The 14996-nt window shown below is 41.2% G+C and overlaps 1 protein-coding gene across 4 annotated transcripts in view; it reads right to left on the bottom strand.

Annotated features, from left to right (window-relative positions):
- The window catches only part of AKAP13 (A-kinase anchoring protein 13), a 203203-nt gene that overhangs the window by 130976 nt on the left and 57231 nt on the right, over positions 1–14996 (bottom strand). The gene's annotated exons all lie outside the window — the stretch shown is intronic.

The raw sequence follows: 14996 nt of genomic DNA on the forward strand, positions 1-14996 counted from the left end.
TGTGGCTGCCAGCTCTCTGCCACCACCCCAGTGAACATATGGTTACAGCTGCAAATCTGGAAAAGATTTTTTTATTATTATTATTATTGTTATTGCAGATTATGTAATTCTGATTTGCATATTCAAGAGAATACACATGTCATTTCCTTTAAAACCTCCCCCTCAAGAGGTTTCATCCCTTCTCTTTGTCACATACAACTGCTGTAGACAATTCCCAGACTTCCAGGCCCTCCCGTCCATCCGTCCCGCCTTAGCGTCGCTTCCCACGCTCTGCCTCACGTCTCCCTCTCCTCTCCCTCAGCCCCTTTCATGTTTCCACCTCAGAGTTTATGTCCAGTTCTCCCCTGATCCAGCCCATCTGGCACTTCTTGCCAGGGGCAGGACTGTGCCTTGTTTTATACAAACAAGATTTTGCGGGGCAAGTTCATGACCAGCCACTGGTCTTAAAATCAAATATGTGGGTCAATGCTGTGACACAGAAAAGAAAACCATAAATTCAAAAACAAACTCCACAACCTAATGGAGCAGTGAGTGTATTTTGTATTTTCAGATGTTGTAGAGTTACAAATGTAAATTTTAGGAAGGTCTCACGCGATAATATCAGACCAGACTTCCAGCTGGGGAGGAAGGAACCATGTAGCAAAAGTCTATCTTGTATAGAGTCAGTGTTAAAATAAAAACAGGTGCAAAAAGAAATAAATCAAGCTTTAAATTCAAGCATGACCAGTTCACATGCTGAGTTGAAAACTAAATATTCCATTTCAAGCAAATGGATCCAGATTTGAGCTGATGTTCAAAAAAAACCAAAAGCTTGAGTTTTAACCTACAAACCCTTTGTGCTTTGCTTTTTATACACGTCTTTGTTCAAACCATTTCTCCCTTAAGGCATGAACATACAAAGTACTTAAACAGATTTAAAATGCAGGTGACACTTCAGAACATGCACCAACAGCACTGAGTGTTTAACACAGTATCTGTTAAAAGAGATTTTTCTTTTATTTAACTCAGAAGTCAAGTACAGCTAGTCTAATTTTTGTGAAATCAAAGCAAATTGACAGAGTTTTTTGTGAGAAGGCACCTGTCTATCCATGCAAACTACTCACATTTCTAGGAAAAGCAATTTAATTTGCATCAATATTGCAAATAACAATTTGTATATTTAGTTATTCACAGAAAACCTAGTAAATACACGTAAGAAACCTCAATATCAGAGCTTCCACATAAGCTGAAATCTAAGATGAAACTTAAACATATAGCTGAACTAATTTTGAAGGTGGAAGGTGGTCAGACCAGTGACCTCCAGCAGATCTTTCCAACCCACTTGTTCCACTACTTAGATTTTAATTCACTTCATTTCAGTTACTGTTTAAGTCTAGGGAGAGCCCAAATTATCATCAGCTGTGTCAATTTAAAAGGTTCTTCAGTTGTGTCTAAGCAGCACTTCATGGTGGGAGGGTCTCCACCACCCTGCTCCCGCCTCTTCTGGAGGATCCTTCAGCCAAGACTGTGGAAAACTGAGCCTCTTATTTATTGGATTTTTTACTTTTTAAGTATTTTTAAGTTGTCTCTAAATATCTTTGGTAAGACTGATAATGTGCCACTTAATTGCTGTGTGCTTCAGTTTCCCTGCAGGTATCACCTGAGCTAACTCAGTCACTGTGCCTGGTACAGGTCACTGTGCTGATGTGATCCCAGAAGCAAAAATCCTCCTTCTTCAACACACCTCTCTACCTCCCAGTTACTGACAATTTTATTGTTCACTGCCAATTTTGATTTGATTTTTAAGTTATTCAAACAATGTATTTATTTGGAAAGGAAATAATGCACAGAACAAACCCCTCTCTTTCCAAGATTTTTGGATTTAAAGAAAATCAGTTACAAATGCAGCCAAATTCCTCCAACCCACATAGAAGACTTTCCAACAGCCCTATTGCATTCAGCCTCCAAAAACATTTTAATTGAAGTATGTTTACCTTTATTCATTTAATATTGTCCAAAAAATGTCATCTGTTCAGGATCACTGCCACACAAGGTGGTTATTATAACCCTTCTTTCATCCCAAATGGCTAGAAATGGGAGGCCAGCCTGCCAATATCCCTTTGGTGAAAGTACAGACAGATCAAAGCCATTCTCTGGAATGCTCCAACAAATAAGAATAATTTCATTTCAAAACTAGTTTGGATCGACTAATATTTACTTGGCTTAAAGCCCATTGGAAATGAAAACATTCCATCGTGGTCCATTCATGAAAGAGGCCACCCTGTCCCTTGTTTGGATCTGAAAAATCCCTAGTCTCAGATGTAATGGGATGTAAAGAAGGAGGATGGAGCTCTTTCCTCTACACATATTCCCTTTTCCAAACCACAGGGAGAAAGCAGGTCTGCCTCACCATGGGACAGGTGCACTGGAAAAGCCAAGCCTGACTTTGAACTTTAAACTAGAAAACAACGCAGAAAGGGATTTTAGAGTGGCCCAACTCTGAAGTTTTGGCAGCAGAAATACAATTATCTCTAAAAAGGTAAAATGCTGTCATTAGAACTAAACCCCAAAGCTACCTAGACAAGGCACCTGTTTGTCAGCATGATTTGCTGGCATTAGCACAACTCCACCTTTTTAGGTAGTAATTTTCCAGTAGTTGTTGATGGTGTGTAGGCAAAGCACAAACAACTCCAAGTAAGTCTGTTAAAATGGACTATTTACCTTCAAAGGCTTTTTTTTTTTTAATAGATAACCTTAGCAATATTTGGAAGTGGCAATAAAGTGAACAAAACCTTTAAGCTCAAAAGAATTAAGATCACTTATGTTATCACCTCAAAAATACTATCTTCCAAAAAGAAATAATTGTTGTAAGCATATAAAGACATCTTTCTTCTCCACTTCAGGCTCTGGAAATCTGTCTGGTTTGGGGAAATTGTTCATCATTTGGGACCATGAAAACAGCCCTGGCAAATGCAGAACTCCAGGCTTCAAGATGAAGACCATGAATTTAGTTTGCAGTAGGGAAGGTTCCCCAAGGGATATCAGCTCTACCAGAAACGGGTATGCTTGTAAACAATGGACTGAAAAAGGGAAAAAAATATTCTTAACATGCTGACTAACAAATTTTAACATTTCTAAAAATAAAAACATCAACAAGAACAAAAAAAAAAACCAAAACCGAAAACAAAACAAAACCTAAAAAAACCCACAGAAAAACCCTAAACAAACAAACAAAAAACCACCAAAAAAACCCCACCACATAGCCAAAAAAACCCCAAAAAACCCCCCAAAAGGCGAGCTGTACTTTTGCAGCTGAAGCATTTCACTTCTAAGCTGGTTTTTCCCCCCATGTTTCATACTGGGAATTTTAAAGAACTTTACTTAAGCCACTAACCACCCACTGATCTCCATACACAGAATCTAAACATACTTATGAAAATTAAGTGTGCATTAGATAGCCCTTCTGCAGCACTCTATTGTTACTTTAACAATCTTCTTTTCATGAGAAAACACCAACAACTGGTAATCATTAATCTATTCTACCCAGAAAAGCAAAATGCAAAAATTGCTGCTGATCATTGACAGCAAACTGCGGCTGTGTTCTCGTGCAGCACAAACCTACTGAATGGAAAATCCATGGGTTAGATGGGTTGGGGATTCACATGAAGGAAAGAAAGCTTTTCTCCCTAGGTATTTCCTTCTAAGAGTTGCAGATTTTGAGATTATGATGCTTTATGAAAGAGGCTGGATTAGATGAGTAAATGTGATTTACCATTGTAACAAGTTCTGTTTTGTTTCCGCTATTCATAACATGAATCAGGCCCTGGTTGAGTCACTGCTTTATTGCATTTCTGCTTCTTCCCTTTTGGGAAGCCCTAAACTGCTCCCAGGAAAGCTTTACCATACCCAGTACAGCACAAAATCACATCAGTGGTTTCTTCCTCCTCCTCCTGCAGTTCAGGCTCACTGGTACCTTTATTTATTAATTTTTAGATGGAGTTGGACTCGCTGTTACTCCAGCTACTGCTTGACACAGAGCACCCAGGATCAGGCTGGAATTCCAGCAGGAGGCAAGTCCTTTCACATCCCTGTGCTTTGAGTTTCCCCATCAATGAAATGGGAATCGTGGCCCAAACACTGAGTACTTTTCATCCAAATGACTTTTAAATGAACAGCTGGCTTTTCAATCACATGACATTTTCTTTGGAAAGGGTGCAGCACTGACAATAATTAAGCTAGACAAAAATCAAAGGGAAAGTTGAGACAATTCCACCTCAAACTGAGAACTGCAGAGGAGTCTGAAAGCAGCTGGAACATGGAAAAGGTAACTGCAAGACACCTTCACAAAATGTAGCAGAAATCATCAAATAAGGAAAAAAGTACAATATAATTTAGCGTTTAGATGCTTAATGATCCATTACTATCTAGCTCTGTGAGTACACAAGATCTGTGAGTACACAAGCTAAACTTTTGCTCCCAGACAGTTCCTATATCTCAGCTGGAAGATCCCTCCCATCTAAGGTTACTTTGGGTTGGTGCAAACTTGTGCTTAAACCCTCAGAGAATTACATCTGGGAAGGACACATGGACATCCCCATGCAGAACAAAACCATGTGCAGCCACACATTCTCCTGACTGCAAAAGGAAATGGGGGTTTGAGCAACTATTTTTAGAGCAAACATGACAGTGCTCTCATCTCCTGGAATAACCCTTTTGATTGAGAAAGGCTTAGATTCCAGTTTTTCCAGGTCTGAGTAAGTGTTCCAGCCAGTCAGCTGTGACACAGCACTATCACAGCTGGCTCCAAAAACCACAGAATGCTCTTATTCCATGGCAAGGAAATAACCTACATCCACCAAACTCTTCCAGGCTGCTATTCCCAGGTTAACAGATGAACAGCTCACACTTGAGGGGCACAATCTGGGGATGGGTCCTACCTCCAAAACGCCCAGCTGAGTCCCCTTCCCTCTCTGAGTTTGTCAGTGGATCTCAAATGCCTCAGCCTGGAACATCCATACCCTTCTCCAGATGTGGCCATTTAGCCTGCAAGCACCCAGCACATGGATAGAAAAGGAAGGGACCATGGGAGGAGGTCAGAGGTATCTGTTACAGCAAGATAACAGCAATTATTACAGACATCCTCAATGTCACCACTATGGATTGACTCAGAGGAGCACTTAGTGGGGGAAAAAAAAAATCACATCAAACACAGTTCATTCTGCAGAACTCCAGGCCTCAGGAACAAAGGTAGGGCTGTGAAATGTGTCTGAACATGAGCAACTCTAGAAATCCCCCCTCACCTGGAGATATCCCCTATGATAAAGGCAGTGACCTGGGTCAGGAGCAAGGAGAAAGATGGATGTCATTGGGGTGGAGTGTTGCAACCTCCTGCAGATAAAACCTTCAGGGAAAGACTCCAAAAATAAATAGAATGGCAAGCTGCCAAGTTTTGGGGCAGATTGTGTCTTTTTTCATAGTCAATGACTTGAAACTCCTTGATCTTAAAGTATGAAGCACAGAGGTTTTCCTAATTAAAAAAAAAAAAAAAAAACCAGCACCCACACAAAAGAAGACAACAAGAATTACTCCAGTGGCTTAAATAAAACAAATAATTTTTTTCTAAAAATCGACCTCCAGACCTAACCTTATTTCCTTTTTAAATTAACAGCAGTGCTATTATTTCTACCAGTGAACTGTGTTTGATGTGATTTTTTTTTTCAGGTTAACAGCACAAATACTGAGCACCTCTGTGATGAGAAAGCCAGATTTTGCAAAGCACTCTCTAATTCTTTCTAAAACACAGCTACAGACCATTCTGTCTTGCCCACAGGCCACCAAAAGAGCAGAATGATGGTAGACATTTTTCTGCCAGCCCACAGAGCAAATCAAGGTGATACCTTCCATATTTCATTATCACTGCACTGAGCCCAAGTGATCCCCTCTTCCAATACTAGCCACAAAGCCATGACTTGAAACAGACCACTTTCATTCCTCAAAGGTGAAAAAGAATTTGGTCCAAAAATAAGATTAGCTTAGCACATTGATGGATAAAATGTCAACACAAATACAGAGTCAAAAGACCATTTATTCAAGACTCTTAGGGCAAAAAAGAATTTGTGGGAAAACAAAGACATTTATGATAAACAGCCCTGAGCTGTTGCCTCCAGGTCCAAACTGGCTCTCATGGATCTACCCTGAGTGCAACCTCTACTAAAAAACACAGCATGGACACCCTCAACTTGCCTGTCTGCAGAGCCAATATTGTTAGGGCTGATTTATTAACACCATCTCACAGCCACAACCACAGCCCAAGCCAGTCCAGGTGTCTAATCCTGCAGCAGGATTTGTTGGCAAAGAGATAAAAGGCTTGAGGAGGGCAAGGTGTGGATTTTCTACTCTGAACCAGTGCGATCCAAACTCCTGTGGAAATGGGTATGCTTCAAGAAATCCATTATTAGTGGATCCCTTGACAGAGCATGTCTCTGTCAGCCTCCAATCAATCATCTCCAAGATGAGTCTTTATTGAGTGTCAAGATGCTATTATAACCATTACACACATATTAATCCATGCAGCTCAAAGGAGATCTCTACAGACTGCCAGCAGAAATCCATCAAAGTAACAGGATCTCGTTAGTGCTGAAAGAGACACATGATTTATCTTCATGCAGAGATCTTCCTGACATGCCACTCTGCTAGCCAGAGCCAGGCAGGTTATTAGATTGGGCTGTTAATAGCTGATTTAGCTGTACCACTGCCTTAGCACAGGGCTCCACGTGCTCTGCAGCACTCGCTCAGAGAATGCAGAGTGCAGCAGCTCAGTGCCAGCCTGTGCTGCACACAGACAGCCTCACAAAACCAAACAGCCAAAGTCGTTTCTAACAATTTCTGGCATGCACAAAAACATGGTAAAATTAACAGTACAACTAGCAGCAAAATCAAACATAAGGAGAGAAACAGAAAGGATAAGAAGAGTGCCATTCACCCTTTTGTACTAAATGTAAACAGCCAGGGAAAAACTGCAAGGGGGACTTTATTGTTTTGGTGGATTTGGCAGTATAGTACAGAAAATATCAATTCAATTTTCATTTACTCAGAAAGAAAAAATCAATTTAATTTTCATTTATTCAGGCAGTTTAGTGTCAGCCAGGCTATTCACTTAAACAATTGTGCACTTTCTGGCCTGAAAAAGCAAGTAGTGACAGTAACCCCAAGCCCCTTCTACCACAAGCCCTGTCCAGCTCTGGTACAGAGAAGGAGGTGCAGATGTACACAAAAGCAGGAACACATTGGGGTTAACTTTTAAATTATGCACGTCTCCATGTAATGTCACAATGAACACAAGGACAGGACAAAAGAAGGTAAAATTTCTTTGTAGCAGAATGTCCCCTCCAGTACCATCCAGTTTCTACAAGTACTGGTCTTTAAGGCTTTTTTTCTGAAATTCTGGAAACTACTTCAATGAGTTCCTAGAAAAACACACCCAAATTGATGTGAATGTCTTGCTCTGGCCTCATCCTAAAGCCTCTTCTGTTCTTCATTACATTTATGAGAACTAAACCAGGTAATTTTATAACCAGTTGCTTGAGTGATTGATAGTATTTCCTACTAATTGCCCATCTAGCAATAACAACAAAATTGCAGTGCTTAGGAGCAATAGCAGGCAGTCTCTGAATGTGTGCAGTGACTAAGAGAAATCCAGCTACTCTCTTGGCACCAGAAGGATGGAGAGAGTCACAATTCCTGGAAGATAAAGTACATATGATGACATATTATTAGAAGCAATCTTCTACCACTGGAGTATTTGCACAAATAGCCTTGGGGTGTCTTAAAGAAAACCAAAAGAAAAAAAAAAATCAGGTTTGAACATAAAGATCCAAAAGCAGAAGAGAGCTGAAGGATGGCTGTTTCCTGGTACTTCAGCCTCCTCTACAGTACAGCAAAATCTTCAGAAAGACAGAGCCCAGTGTGTTCCAGAGCACTCATTTTCCTGCCAGCTGCAAAATATCCTCGCCAGTCTTTAAATTTTTCACAGCTACAGTACTTAGAGCTACTGCAATGGCTGAGGTACTTTTTAAAGTGACATTTTTGCCATTAGAAAACAGAAACCATTATAATCATTACCTTACTGATGAAGTAACCCTCCCCAAACACAACTGCAGACAGATGAAACTTTTGTAATGTTTAAAAGAAACACTTTGAAACATCAATACAAACACAGGCAGCCCTGAAAATGTGTCCTGCGACAGAACTGCCACTTGATGGCACTGCACAGCATCGAGCTACAGTGATTCACAATTATTTTATTTTCCACTTAAGCACAATATGGAATTGTTTTACTGAGCCAGGCAGAGGACAAGCACTTGCAGGGAGATCACATCCAACACAGCCTTTGGAAGCAATGGGAAGCACTGCAGGGAGAGTGCAGGGGATTTGGGAGGCTATGTGAAATTTTGGCTTCATGAAATCAACATCTTCATGAGCACTGCTCTCACATCAGCTCTGCTGTCAGAACTGCCTCTAGCTGAACAAAATGACTGTCAGCACTTTGTTACAGGAAATACAGCTGGGGCATGTATCCTGAGGAATGACCTGGACATGTGTTTGTTCATTCCAAAGGTAGCAGAAGAACACATCCCACAGTGCAACAGTAGTTGAAGAGTACTTTTGTTCTCTTAAACCCAAATGCAGACCTCCATCCTTCCTCCTGACAGGAGAGGAGGCAACACTGTCAGTGATGCTGGGGATGGGACACCATCTCTTGTGTCTGTCCAGGTACTCCCAGCTCATCAGCCACCACAATAAATAATGAATCCCAAACACAGAGCCCAAGACATGTACACAATTTCACCCAATTTTAATATAACTCCTAGTGTGATAATATAAGGATTCCTTCTGCAGTTTCAGAAAACAGGAGGAAGCAATTTAACAGCTCCCCAAAAGCAGATCATTGTCTCTGCTTTCCCACCCCTACCAGCTGTACCAGCTCTGGCATCTTCTGCAAGTCATATTAAAGTTCACACATAATGCTGCAAAGTAGTGGTGAGTTAAGGGCAGAATTTCAGAGAAGTGCTCCAGACTTCAAGCCAGACTGTTTATTGTTTACCAGCACTTTCACACCCACAAAACAGGATCACAGAAGAAAAGTTCAAATAGATAATGAGGGGAGCAGGGCTTTGAACCCATATCCAGCACTTTTCGTTTCAGACAATCTGGAAGAAGGGTTGAGAAAAGGCCTCTGAGCTGCAATTTAAGCAACAGCTTCTCCTGGAGGAAGATGCTGCTGATGGTCTGGCAGCCTCATCCGACTTCTGCAGGCAAAGCTGCCTTCAGTAAATGCACAAAAGTGACCATTTCACCAACAGCCCTATGCTAACATCACACAGATCTCATGAGCTAGAGTGTCTGTCTCTCTTAAGAGGAGCAAGCCAAGCAATCAGCCTCATAACAACCAGACTGAGCAGAAGTCTGCACTGGGGTGTGACAGAACCCAGAAGCAGCAGGGAGCTTGCCAGGGGACGTTGCTGAGCTCAGGTGGCAGCTGCCAGACACCCATTTCCACAGAAGGGATGGCTTCCTGCATGATACAGACCAGGGTTTGGGAAGTGGAGGATGAAAAGAATCTAAATCAAAGATCTGAGCGACAAAAACTTAAAAGATGAGGTCAAGCACAGTTTAGTGAGGAAAGTATTTTGCCTGGAGAATTAAAGCAGAGCCAGACAAGCTGCAATATACTCCTCTCAAAAAAAATCAGTTTATTCAGGCGCCCCAGCTGACTTTCTTAAAACCAATGAAGCAGCAGGTTCTTCCACAAGTAATGCAAGCAAATATTTTATTTGTAAAAGGTGCTCAGAGGCCTCCACTCATTCATTACTCAAAGACATTTTGAAGGTAGGGCAGAAAGCTAGTTTGTCATTAAGAAGAAATCAAGTACCCAACAAATAAAAGACAAGAGGTTTATCAGATCCTCTCACCACAGAGCTGAACTAAACATCAAGGCTGGCTGTCCTCTTGCCTAAGGACCTTGAGAGAAACAAAAACAGGGCTTCTGTATAGTGACTTTCATGAGAAATTCCCACATCAAAAGCATGTGTGGTATGTTCTCCTTTTTCTGCTGGGCTGACCTCAGATATTCAGGCATCTCAGTGGCCTTTGTCACCATAAATGCCACTAAGCAAACAAATTCTGCTTTGGTAGAAAAGTAACTTAAGCATAGCTGCCAACCTCATGACAGCATCTTACTGTAGAACTATAAAAGTATTTCATTTTGTCCTTTTGTCCCCTTGGCAGAGATTTCTGAAGAACACTAATCATATATCACACAACAGTGCACAAGTGACACCTGAGGTAAGAAGCCAGATGTGAGGCGCACACAGGTACAACACCTCACTGCACTCAGGGACTCAAGGAGCCACAGCACTTGGGACAGACACTGCTGCCACAAGCCTCAAAACTCTGTATTGTTAACTTTTATCTTCAATTCTTTAATATTAACTCAGAAGGTGGGGGGTGGGGTTAAAACATGAACATCAGAAGGTATAAAAATTGCTTTTCTCAGGAATACATAGTGCACTTCAGTAGGGCATCATTCTCTATGAATATGTCATGGGGAGGGAAAATATTACAAGCATTATCCTTTTTTTCAGTTTTAGATTAAAGCAGGACAAACTGGGAAATATACAGTAGTTCATTCATTAACAGAAGAGTACCTACTGTACCTAAACCCCAGGTTATATTAAGAGAGGGTCAATGCATTTTTTCTGAGGCTTTTGAAGTTCATACTTCATTAAGCTGCACGACATTTTGCCTTGGAAGTGGGAGCTCTCATCTCTATCAAAAAGTCTCCTTGAGAAACTCTGCAGGTTACACAGCTCCTAAGTGGCAGTTTAGACAAGAGACTCCATCCACAGACCTGATTAAAGACCAAAGTCAATGGCAGCATTTTTATCAATTAAGTGTTTGCCCTCTCATGCAATCACCAGTTATGACACATTTGGGTTTGTCACTCCAAATAACGTGGGCACACCTTAGACAAACCATGCAGAGGAGGAGTGCTGTGATTTAAAACAAGTTTGTTCCTTTTAATCTAAAAGGAAAAAGGAAAAGTTTGCAGCAATACATCATGCTTCTCCAGCTGCTAATCTTTTCCATTTCACACCCACTGATCATTATCATCATGAAAAAATATTCCCGTCTTAAAGGCAGATCTAAGGTTGTAACCTTGGTTGCAATCAAGAGTAGATGAGATTAATGTTTCCCAATGTTTCCCTGCATGCCACCCCAATGCTTTTCCAAAATATTCATACCCAAATACTGCTCTCAGGTCTTTTTTCTGAAAATAAAACCTCAAACCAACATTGATTTCAGAGATGTAGCAGATGCAACTGGGTTACAAAAATGATCAATAATTCTACAGAGACCCCAGAGCCAGCAGAGGCTGAAATCAGAAGCTGTGCACATCACTTTTGAAGGGAGATTTTCAGGACACTCTATTCAGCTGAAGACACAACCTTGATCATTCTTTCACGTGCGCTCCATATTTATTAAAGTTTGGGTGGAAATAAGGACATGGCTTGTGAGCCTTGATCCTTTTGTATTAAATCTCCTGCTGAATAATCTGCTAGACTCCCAATTAATGATAATGTTTCTAAAAAGATCAACACTTCACATTTGCAAAGCACTTTCCCAGGGATGTTAGCAACAGCGGAGTTTAATCTACGTGACTAATGTAAACAATCTCATCTATAAACAGAGAATTAATGAATCACAACAATAAAATGGCCACCTAATAATACACTTCATTGTTCAGAGCATTGTTAATCCTTTTTTTTCATACTCTTAGATGATCTGGATATTCCAATACAACAGTGACAAGAGCCAGGAAGTACTTTACAATGCTGAAGCTGAAATTTTGACTTTTGGTGGTAGGGAGATACAACTCTTATAAAAACATTACAATCAGTGAGGTTGCTGCAAGCAAGGAAAAGTGAAGTTTGTGACTTCTTATCTCCCATCCTCCTGTTCCACCCAAGCCCTGCCAGCAAACAGAACAGCTTGGTCCTTCAGCTTTGAGACCCTGGGCTCCCTGAGCACAAAGGCCCAGGCAGACCAAAAGTAAGGTCTGAAACACTGTCCTGCATCCTCTACACTGTGCCTGATAAGAATTCCCATATCAACAGGATGGCACCGAAATACAAGAGGGATGTGAGTAAAGTTAGTTTTGGATTGAGTCCAGTGTCTGTGCACCAATAAAGATGTTCCCAACTGCAGTCTGAGGCAGATAACCAAAGCATTGCCTGGCTACAGGCACTTTTTTTTAGCAGCTGAAGAAATCAATGCATCTTAAGGAAGTGGGTTTGAACATTTTTATTTCAAATTCACCCCACAATATTCAGCCACAGGCTCTGCTAAGTCCCACCACTCTTTCTAAATGCAATTCCATGCTAACAGTGGTAGGGGTGGGGGAGCTGCTTGCCTCCCATCCCACGCGAGCACCGGCACCGCGCTATCGCACCTGAGCTAAATTGGGGAACACTTCCCTGCCCTATCTCTCCTGGCACCAGCTCCTCAGCCCCATGACTGCACTGCTGGGAGCAGCTCCCAGGACCAGGGGAGCTCCTGAAACAGCTTGTTAGTGGAGGTAACAACAGCTCTGGGTGACACATACAGTGCTCCCGGGGGACAGGAGCCAGCTGTTGGCAGAGCAAAGGAGGAGCAGCTGTCCCAGCCCAAACCTGCAACAATGCTGAGCTCCAGTTCCTGGCAACCTCAGCAACAAGAGAACAATGAGGCAAGGCTGAAATGAGGCACTGAATCACAAAAACACACCACTCATTAATAGAGGATATGTTTTCCACCTTATTTCTTAATCTTCACACTTACAAGGGCCAATAGTCTTATCATTACAGGTTGTGACCTCTCAGTGGTCACAAGCTCTGCAGAGCAGGACAGATGATTTTTACAGAAGAGGTAAATAGAAGTTCAAGCAGCCAAAAGAAAGTACCAAGAAGGATACAGCAGGTGGTCTTCATTCCTTTTATTGATTTGAGTAATACAAGAATCTCTACCCCTCTATTGGTGCGTATGTGGAAATGCCATCTTTTCCATCACCCAAAAAACCTTTGGCCCCAAGTATACTGGACATCTCAGGTTCCCAAACCTCTTTTCCTAATTATGAATTATGAAATCCTGGCAACCTGGTAATTACCAGATAGGAAAAAGTATGCTTTAGCTCTCTAATTGGCATCCAGGAGCTGAACTGGAGAAATTTTTTTACTTTCTCCCCCTAAAAGGAGCTCAGTAATGCTGCTGATGAAAACAACTATCCAATGGATCTTTCAGGATGAAACTCCTGGCAGATTTAGTAAAAAAATAAACAAAATTGCATTATCCTTAATCTAATATATTAGTTTAAAAGAGGAAGATGCAAAGGTGTCAAAAACAAAAGGGTCAAGTGTGTGAGAAACATATTTTCCTGAAAGCAGACAAAGATAGGGAAATCCTCTGACATGTCAGTATTGCCTGTTATTTCCAGTCATTCAAAGAGATGAAATTCCTTATGGAGGAATTAACAGAATACTGTTCTCAGTAATTTGAAAACAAGATCAAGGAGGCTGTATATGAAAAATGGAGTTGTCATTACTCTGAAGAAGGAATGTGGTGAGGTTTGTTATTCGCCTCCCAATGGCCAGGCCACAAGACTGCTGTGTCTGCCTTTAGAAATATAGAAATACCAGGAAGATACCCTTTTCTTTGTGTTCTGCTGGCACCTAAGGACTCTCAGATGAGCTGTCAATTAGCAACACATGGAAAACAAAACTGATCTTAAAATGTACAAAGCATTTATACTGAGAGCTAACAGAAAGACTAAATCTTGACCTTTCAAATTTCCTCAAGCTACCAATAAATTTGGTTTTTTGAAAGGGAGCTGATTTGTGTATACACCTGACCAGGGGAAGAAGAGAGAAAAGGGAGTCACTGATGTATTAATAATGCAACTCATTTGCATTGCAAAGAAACACTATACCAAGTGCTATACAATCATTATTTTACACCAGGCTACATTTGACCTCAGCCCAGTTCTCTGTCACATGGGGATGAGGACTTCTAAGTGTACACTTCAGTATTGCATATTCAATAAAACCCCATGCAAAACAGTGGGAAAATAAACTAATTCAGTAGATAAGCCTGAGAAAACAAAGCCTCCAGATTAGCAAAGTCATACACTGTTCAAATGACATGAGAATAATTTCGTTTTGCATTACACCTTTCACATTTCTCTGCTGTAGCAATTTCATCGTATATTTGCACATAAGTTCCATTCTCTCTGGATGTGTCCTAAGTTTAAATGAAGTTTCTTCAAAGTCAAGGTACATTCAGTAGACTTGAGATTTAACAAAATTCAGGCAACATTTAGTTTCAAAATTGACGATATGGTGTACTCCTGGAAAGCCATTCTACAAAATCAGGTCACACTACATAGTATTTTAATCTTGCTTCAAGCACAGACTTAGGACAGTGGGTAGAGAATAAATTCCAATGCAAACTTCTAGTTGGTAATTAAAGGTAGGCAAAATTTAAAGCCTCCACGGCCTTAAAGGTCAACACGATCCATTATTGACAACACTCAACACTCCAAGATAAAGGTCTATCACCAGTCCTGATTGTTTCTCCTTCCTTCCCCTTAAAAACCACATTTGCAAGCAATTTTCCCTTCCAATTTTCCATCTTCTCATCCAGCTCTGCCCTGGCTGGCGAGGTCTGTGGGCAGGACCGTGAGCTGCAGCAGCTCAGCCTGCTCCCAGCATGGCAAGGCAATGTGGAAAGCAAACAGTTACAGAGCTGGCTGGCAGCTTTGGCACAGATTGAACACACGCTCACACACCCCCACACATCCAGGTCTAATTTGACAGTGCCCATGTTCTCCAACAAAGCTGCTATTCAGGGCCAGAGGAAGCTTTTTCCTTATTCATGGAGGTTACGAGCTCGGAGAGGCTGACGTAAACCATCCCCTGCTGCAG

Source organism: Fringilla coelebs, assembly GCF_963513975.1.
Source record: "Fringilla coelebs genome assembly, chromosome: 12".
In the NCBI taxonomy this organism is placed as follows: Eukaryota; Metazoa; Chordata; class Aves; order Passeriformes; family Fringillidae; genus Fringilla; species Fringilla coelebs.